Genomic DNA, 9,077 nt, shown 5'->3' with positions numbered 1-9,077 from the left:
CTCTTTCCCTCCCTCCCTCTTTCTCTCTCTCTCTCTTTATTTCTCTCTCTCTATTTTTTACTTCTTTCTTTTCAGTCCTTCTCTCTCCCTCTCTCTCCCCTCCCTCTTTATTTCTCTCTTTCTTACTATTTCTATTTCTTTCTATTTCTTTACTTCTTTCTCTTTCAGTTCTTCTCTTTCTCTCTTACTATTTCTCTCTATTTCTTTCCTTCTTTCTCTTTCAGTCCTTCTCTCTCCCTCTCTCTCCCCTCCCTCTCTTTATTTCTCTCTTTTTACTATTTCTCTTTCTCTCTTTCTCTTTCTTTACTTCTTTCTCTTTCAGTCCTTCTCTCTCTCTCTCTCTCCTCTCTCCTCTCTCTCTCTTACTATTTCTCTCCCTCCCTATTTCTTTACTTTTTTCTCGTTCAGTCCTTCTCTGTCTCTCCCCATCCCTCCCTCTTTTTTTCTCTTTATCTCTCTCTCTCTATTTCTCTCTCTCTTTCTATTTCTTTACTTCTTTCTCTTTCAGTCCTTCTCTGTCTCCCCCTCCCTCTTTTTCTTTCTTTATCTCTCTCTCTCTCTCTCTCTCTTTCTCTCTCTCTATCTCTTTACTTTCTCTTTCAGAGTCCTTCTCTCTCTCCCTCCCTCTTTCGTTCTCTCTTTCTCTCTTACTATTTCTCTCTCTCTCTATTTTTTTTACTTCTTTCTCTTTCAGTCCTTGTGTGTGTGTGTGTGTGTGTGTGTCTGTCTGTCTGTCTGTCTGTCTGTCTCTCCTCTCCTCTCCTCTCCTCTCCTCTCTCCCCCCTCCCTCCCTGCCTCCTTCTTTCTCACTTTTTAAGAACTTAAAATCCTGGGTCACCATCAAAAACTCTTGTGACAATTCTGTATACGGTGCACCTATGGTTTAAGACAAATTGGGGATGACAATTGAACGGAGGGTGGGGCGGGGCGGGTGCTTTCAAAATGAACCACTGTCAGAGAGGAAAAGGTTTTTTTTTCCCCCCAAAAAAAAGAAAGAAAGAAAAAAAGAAATTCAAAGCATAATAGCTGGAGGCAAGAGAGCTCCATGTGTGGGCTTTGATCTAGAGGATGAATTAGCTAATAACTGTGTGTGCTGGCATCAAGTCCTGTAACAATTTTGATCGTTTTCCTTCTTGTTCTCGGTTTCGTTTCTCTCTCTGTGTGTGTCTCTCTCCTTCCATTTCTAATTCTATCCTATCCTATTCATTTCTGATTCTCTTCTCTTCTCTTCTCTTCTCTTCTCCCTCTCCCTCTCCCTCTCCCTCTCCCTCTCCCTCTTCCTCTCTCCTTCCATTTCTAATTCTATCCTATCCTATTCATTTCTGATTCTCTTCTCTTCTTCTCTTCTCTTCTCTTCTCTTCTCTTCTCTTCTCTTCTCTTCTCTCTTCTCTCTCCTCTCTCCTCTCCCTCTCCATTTCTATTCTATCTATCCTATTCATTTCTGATTCTCTTTTCTCTCCTCCTTCCCTCCTTCATTCTCTCCTATCCTATTCATCTCCTCTCTCTCCTCTCTCCTTCCATTTCTAATTCTGATTCTCTTCCTATTCCTATTCATTTTAATTATTTATGGTCTCTGAGACCCACACAAGGCTTGTAAGTATTGCAGGAAATTTTGCCCCATACATATTTGAAATAAGTGAAGAGAAGCATTGATAGAATCTTATCAAACTATTACCAAAATCCATAATGTCTTGAATTCTACCACCGGAAGACCTGAAGTCTCTTTCTGCCATGCTGGCTGTTTAAGGTAACACCCCATTCACCCCCAAATACAGAAATAACTTTAATACTTCAATTGCACTTAGCAGATTTCAAGTGTTTTGCAGAAAAGAAACTGACTCATTGTATTCCTTTAGCATTCTGTTTGGCTGTTATAATTTTATCAATGTCACTGTAACCCAGCCAGGCTGTGATTGTAAAATTAAGATTTTCTTTTCTAGGCTGTTTCACCTTCCCTTTCCCCCTTCTCTCCTTGGCTTTTTAGAATGCATATCTCCGGAATGCAAAGCTATAAAAACCATTTGATCTGGGCGATTAAGCCAATGATAAAAATGTCGTGGAAGATTTGTTTTTAATATTTTGTTGTTAAAACAACATGAACCCAAATGGAAGGAAAAGCTTCACGTGAAATTGGGATGTTTAATCATGATGGCAGCTTTGGAAAGGACTTTTCAACCTGCCGCTGTTATCTGTTCACAAAGTTGGATTTATGTGTATGTGGGCATCATTTCATAATTGTTAGCAAAAGGGAGAGGAAAGAAAGAGAGAAGAGAGAGAGGAAAATAAGGAAGGAGGGAGGGAGGGAGGGGAAGCAAGAAAAAAGGAAGGGAGGAAGGAAGGAAGGAAGAAAAAGAGGAAGGAATGATGGAAGGAAGGAAGGGTGAAGAGAGGGAGGGAGGGAGGCAGAAAAAGGATGGAAGGAACGAAGCAAAGAAGGAAGGGAGGAGGGAGGGAGTTTGGATGAGGGGGAAGAGAGGGAGGAAGAAAGAAGAAAGCAAAAGAGGAAGGAAAGATGGAAGGAAGGAAGGAAGGAGAGAGGGAGCGAGGGAGGCGGAAAAAGGATGGAAGAAAGGAAGCAAAGAAGGAAGGGAGGAGGGAGGAAATGTGGAGGAGGGGGAAGAGAGGGAGGGAGGAAGAAAGGAAAAAGAGGAAGGATGGAGGGAGGGGGAAGAAAAAGAAGGGAGTCAGCTTTGCTATGAAACCTAAAACACATGTTATGTCAGGGATCCTATATTACATATTCCCAAAGTTAGCCCGGTATCCTGTCTCTCTCTGAGCTAGGAAATGTTGGTTACTGTTAGGGATAACATTGTTTACCCTAACTGGTTTGGGTAAAAATAATAAATATGGTATCATGGTTTGTTAGTTAAAGTGTGTGTAACTTTAACAGCAAGAATGTAATTAAGGGTGTGGTTGTAAAAGCGCAATATAAGAAGCAAGGCAATTGCAGCTCACTCTCTCTGGCTTGAAGATCCCTAATTACTGGATGGATTGATGACTGCGTTCTTGCTGTAAAGGAGTGTTGATTTTTCTCAACGGAGAGAAGATAAAGATTGGACTGATTTATTGTAAGTGAACTGACATTGGCTATTCAAGACGGACTTTGCAAATAGAGTATCCCCGACAAGACTTGTCTGAAATGGATATATGACTAATGGACCATTTATTTTGACTATGCTATAATTCTTAAATGGAATAAACTATATTTTTGATAGCACAAGCGTATCTGTATTTTTTACTGCGTGTTAACTAGAAAACTTATCTCACACATTTACCTGTCTTCCTATCTGACTTCGCTGCACGTTCTGTTTAGTTTGTTTTCCTTAACACCCGTTGGGGAATCCAGGCATAACAGTTACCACATTATAAAAAAGATGTAGAGACTCTGGAAAGAATGCAGAAAAGAGCAACAAAGATGATTAGGGGGGTGGAGTTTAAAAAATGTATGAAAAACCATTGCAAGAATTGGGTATGGCTAGTCCAAAGAAAAGGACTAGGAGCAACAAGATAGCAGCCTTCCAATATTTGAGGAGCTGCCACAGAGAAGGTGGGGTGTCAACTTATTCTCCAAAGCACCAGAAGGCAGGATGAGAAGCGACGGATGGAAACCAATCAAGGAGAGAACCAATTTAGAAATAAGAAGAAATTTCTTGACAGTTAGAACAATTAGTCATTGGAACTCAAGTTGCCTTCAGAAGTTGTGGTGCTCCAACACTGGAGGCTTTCAAGGAGAGATTGGTCAGCCAATTGTCTGGAATATTATAGGGTTTTCTGAAGAGGGGGTTGGACTAGAAGACCTCCAAGGTCCCTTCCCACTCTTGTTATTCTGTATATTCTGTTAAAATGCAAACCTCTCCCATGGGCCTGGGTGGAAAAAAATAAATAGAAATTCTTTTTTCTCCTGTATCTCTGCATCTCCTGTAACCTTGTTTATTCCTAAATTTCCGTCACTGCAAGCCAGCCAGGATCCTGCATTTCCCACAAGGGCCCTAAAGTCGCATTTGCTAGCCGTTTGGTCCCGGGATGGGAACCACAGTAGAAGCATCACTCCAAAAACCCAGAAACAAATATTTCGAGAGAAGCTCAGCTTACATTCACTTGCTTTCCTGTAGAGGGTGCAATCTGATAAGAATTTGGTTTAGCAAAGCCTCGCCTTGTTTCAAGCAGGATTCCCACTCAATCACAGCCCAAGAGAAGGGGACTCCTTGATAAGGATGGGCAGAATACTAACATGACTTTTGAAAAGAAAAGGGGGAGAAAAGATAGAATCAAGAACAAAGAAAAGGAGAGAATCGATGCTGCTGGAGTTGCTCATAATAAAGCCCTATTCCCTCCCACCCACCATCTCAAGAAACTACTGGAAAATGTCTTCTTTCCTTGAGGGGAAAAAAGGGGTCCTTCAGACAGTCATTCATGCCTTGGTCAACTCTCAGCTTGACTACTGCAATGTGCTTTATGTGGGGTTGCACTTGGAGACCATCCGGAAAATTCAACCAGTCCAAAATGCAGCGGTGCAGATAATCCCTTTTCTTTGTTTTTTGTTTTTTGTTCCAATCTGGATTCTTTCTTTCTTTCTTTCTTTCTTTCTTTCTTTCTTTCTTTCTTTCTTTCTTTCTTTCTTTCTTTCTTTCTTTCTTTCTTTCTTTCTTTCTTTCTTTCTTTCTTTCTTTCTTTCTTTCTTTCTTTCTCTCTCTCTCTCTTTCTTTCTTTCTCTCTCTCTCTCTCTCTTTTCCCTTCCTTCCTTTCCCTTCCTTCTTTCTTCCTTTCCTTTCTTTTCCTTTCTTGTTTTCCATATATTTATATCTATATTGCCCTCAACAGTCTGGGTCCTAATTCTACCAACTTCGGAAGGATGGTAGGCTGAGAATCAACCTTGAACTAATGAGACTTGAACTGCCAAATGGTTGGCCGTCAGTCGTCAGAAGAATGAGCCTGCAATACCGCATTCTAACCACTGGGCCACCACCATTAAATAATATATATTTAACATTTTGTAATCTGCCCAGAATCCCTGGGAGTTGGGCCGCCTATTAATTGACTAAATAAATAATGAAATAAGAGGGTGAATGAAGTCCCTTCATTTCTCTCTATCAATGTCCCCGGTCAACGATAAAAACGCAAACCGCAACATCGCAAGACAAATTCTCTCCTTTCTGCCCAGCGGTGCAACATCCCAGTGTAACTTGGGATGAGACCTTAAGCTTAGTGCACAAAATTGTCTGCTACAACGTCCTACCTGTCAACGACTTCTTCGGCTTCAACCACAATAACACACAGGCAAACAATAGATACAAACTCAAAGTAAACTGTTCCAAACTCGATTGCAGAAAATACGACTTCAGCAACAGAGTGGTCAATGCCTGGAACTCATTACCTGACTCTGTGGTTACATCCTCAAACCCCCAAAACTTTAACCTTAAACTGTTTACCACGGGCCTCACTCCATTCCTAAGAGGTCTGTAAGGGGTAGTGCATAAGCGCACCAGCATGCCTACCATCCCTGTCCTACTGTCCCATTTATTCGTACTCATTCATTATGTATATACTTATACCTGTTTATGCTTATGTGTTGGTATGTTATGTTCATACTTACACTTGTTTTCTCTTACATGCTTGACAAACTAAACTAAATAAAAAATAAATAAACTCAGCCTTGCACATTTGAAATGGGACCTTCATCCCGTGAAGTCACGGTGCCCATTTCATTGATCAGCCACCTCTGCAGTTAGTAACGGACGCCAGTGTGTCCCTTTCCCTGTCACTCATCATTTTCCAAAATCTATTTCCAGGGATAGGTGACTGAACATTTCGAGCCAACGATGTTCTAGGTTAATCACTAGGAGGAGCTGCAGCCTAGTTGGAACCATGGTGTGCTCCACGGGTGGGCATGAAACGAAAGAGCACATCAACGTCCTGAGGTCTGAAAAAGAAACCCAGGAAGGGTGCTGTTTTTGCACCCTTTCGCTAGAGACAAGAGATGGGGAAATGGGCTTCATCCAAAGAGGGAGACTTTCAAAAGTTTAAAGGTTCAATTTTATAATTGCCTGCCTTGCGAGGTACTCCAGGGAAGAAGCACATCCAGGAGTAGTGGCTGTAACTATGTTGTAATGTTGCATTAATAGCGTCTTGCAAATCTGAAAGTACCTCTCCCCTCCTGATCATTACTGTCCAATAAACTAGGGAGGGCCTTTTCCGAGATGTTTACAGTGTCCCTTTCCTTCAGCTGCCTCTTATCTGACCATTGTCTGGCCTGTGTCTTTTCCTTCTGTCTCCAAACGGTGATTCCCACATACCATTACATTATTAGTATAACATGGCTAGGTCCCTTGTGAGTGGTGCAGTGGCCGAGAGGTGGAGCTCTCTCCTCACAATCAGGAAGCTGTGAGTTCAATCCTAGGTAGAGGCAGATATATATCCGCTGAACAAAACTCCACCTTGGCGACAGGAAGGTCATCCGGCCAGTAAACGCTCGGCTCTATTCAGTTGCCCAGACTCTACCCCATAAGGGATTATGGGGTCATTAAAAGAAGATGAGGATGGCTAGGTCCCTTGTGACCACCAGACACAGAAGAAAAGGTCCTGGGCTCCTGAGAACATTCATATATGAGTAACTCATTAAAGAAAACATTTCAGTTCTTCTGCTAGGACTTCAAACCTTTAACCACCAGTATTGCAAACAGATGGAAAGGAGCTGGAATTTCTCAACCCATCGCTCAAGCTAGGACTGCAGTGGTTTTTGGTCCCTCCTGGAAAATTTGGAGAGGCTGCAAGACAGCAGCATTCAAAGATACATCTGGAAACATCCTCCGACGGAGAAACTCGGCATATGTTCAGCTCTTCTCTTCCCTCTCTTGCAATTGAAGGCCGTCTGCCCTTGGAGGGCTGAAAACATCATAATCAGAAATGGGACGTTGCTTTTAAAAAATGTATAAGCAGGGGACTTAAGGGCTGCTAGCCTTCATTCATAATTCACCAACGTTTATGTAGAAAGAAGATTTGATGCAGGGAGGGGTTATTTGTGTGTTTGCATACCAGGTAAATGGACCTCAAACCCTTTTTATATTCACCATGAATATATGATGATCTCAAGTGGATAGGAGCTCAGAAAGCACAGGTTAACGTGGAATTTCTCCTTCCTCTTCCTCTTCCTTCTCTCTTCTTTTTTTTTAAAAATTTTATTGGTTTTTAAAAACAAACATAAACAAACAAAACGTAAAAACATCAAGCTATCTTCCATAGGTGTACATACAGTGTGCCGGTTGGTTTACAAATTGTTTTGTGCTTCCATTTTGTAGTCTTCAATTACAATTACATTGCATATAATCTCATATTTTCAATCAAAAATTAAATACCTTAGTATCATTATTAATCAATCATTTGACTATACTTTTATTCATTCATGTTTTACAAGATAACCATAATTTGCTTAGTTTATTTTATAACAGTTCATATTATCTTCCCAAATCTATCCTAAAATCATTTTGTAGATATAATAAGAAAGAAGTACATCTTTATATATTTATTATTTTCTAAAAGTCTACATATTTCATTACTGTACTTTATTGTCTAACCATTGATAGAAAAGATCCCAAATTTTATAAAATTGTTTATCATCTTGTTCTCCAATTTCAAATGTCAATCTACTCATTTCAGCACATTCCAATATTTTCTTAATGATTTCCTCCTGTGATGGTATTTTCTCATTTTTCCAGTTTTTAGCAAATACAATCCTAGCCGCTGTTAATACATTCACAATCAGGTATTTCAAGTCCTTACTATATATTTCAGGTAAAATTCCCAATAAAAATATCTCTGGTTTCAAGTCTATATGTTTTTTGTCATTTTTTCCAACCACATGTGGATTTTAGTCCAGTATTTTTTAGCATCCGCACAAGTCCACCATATATGGTAATATGAGCCAGGTGTCTGATGACATTTCCAACATTTTTCAGATTTTTTCAGATCTTGTCGGGGGAAGGTGCCACCTGTAAAACATCTTATAAAAATTTTCTTTATATGCTGTTGACATTGTCATTTTATAATTTTGAGACCACAATTTTTGCCATTTCTCTAAATCAATCCCATATCCAAAATTCTTCCCCCAAGCAATCATAGTTTCTTTAACTTGTTCTTCTTCTAGTTTAATTTCTAATAAATATCCATACAATTTTTTAATCACCTTTTCACCAGTACCTGTCAAAATCTTATCTAAGTCAGTCAGTTTATCATAGAAACCTTCTGTTTTAGAACCTTTATCATACCTTGAATGTATTTGCGCATATGAGAACCAATTCATCTTTATACCTTGTTCCTCTAGTTTTTGCATAGATTTAAGTTCACCCTTTTCATTCAATATTTCACCATATCTAACTGTTTGTTCCTTTTTGTATATTATAGGATACGAAAATGCTTCAATAGTCGATAACCAGACTGGAATTGTCAAATAACATTGTCTTTTAATCTTCTCCCAGTTTAACCACAGAGACTCCTGTATATAATGTCTTCTAAAATACCCCTGTGTTTTAGTTCCTTTGTACCATAAAAAAGCATGCCACCCCAACAACAAATCATGTCCTTCTAATGTCAACAATCTAGTATTTCTTAGTGTTATCCATTCCTTAACCCACATCAGAATTGTAGCTTGGTAGTACAACTCCCAATTAGGCAAACCAAATCCTCCTCTAATTCTAGCATCTTGCAAAAGTTTTAACTTTATTCTCGCTTTCTTACCTTGCCATATATATTTCAACACAATTTTATTTAAATCTTCAAAGTAGTCTTTTCCAAGCCTAATTGGAATTGTTTCAAACAAATATAAAATTCTGGGTAATATATTCATCTTGATTGTTGAAATTCTCCCTATTAGTGACAGTTGTAAGTTTTCCCATTTCGCCAAATCTAGCGCTATCTGCTGTTTAAGTTTAATATAATTATTCTCTTTTAATGTACTACATCTTGCTGTCAAATATATCCCCAAGTACTTGATCTTATTCGTGACCTGAATTTTCAATAGATCTGCCAGTTCTTCCTTTTGTCTTAATAGCATATTCTTTGTCAAAATCTTTGTCTTATCTTT

Source organism: Notechis scutatus, chromosome 12 (genome assembly GCF_049901735.1).
Source record: "Notechis scutatus isolate UNSWTSFEM ecotype Mainland chromosome 12, rNotScu1.2, whole genome shotgun sequence".
In the NCBI taxonomy this organism is placed as follows: domain Eukaryota; kingdom Metazoa; phylum Chordata; class Lepidosauria; order Squamata; family Elapidae; genus Notechis; species Notechis scutatus.
The sequence above is the reverse complement of the archived record's forward strand: the minus strand, read 5'-3'. Positions refer to the sequence as shown.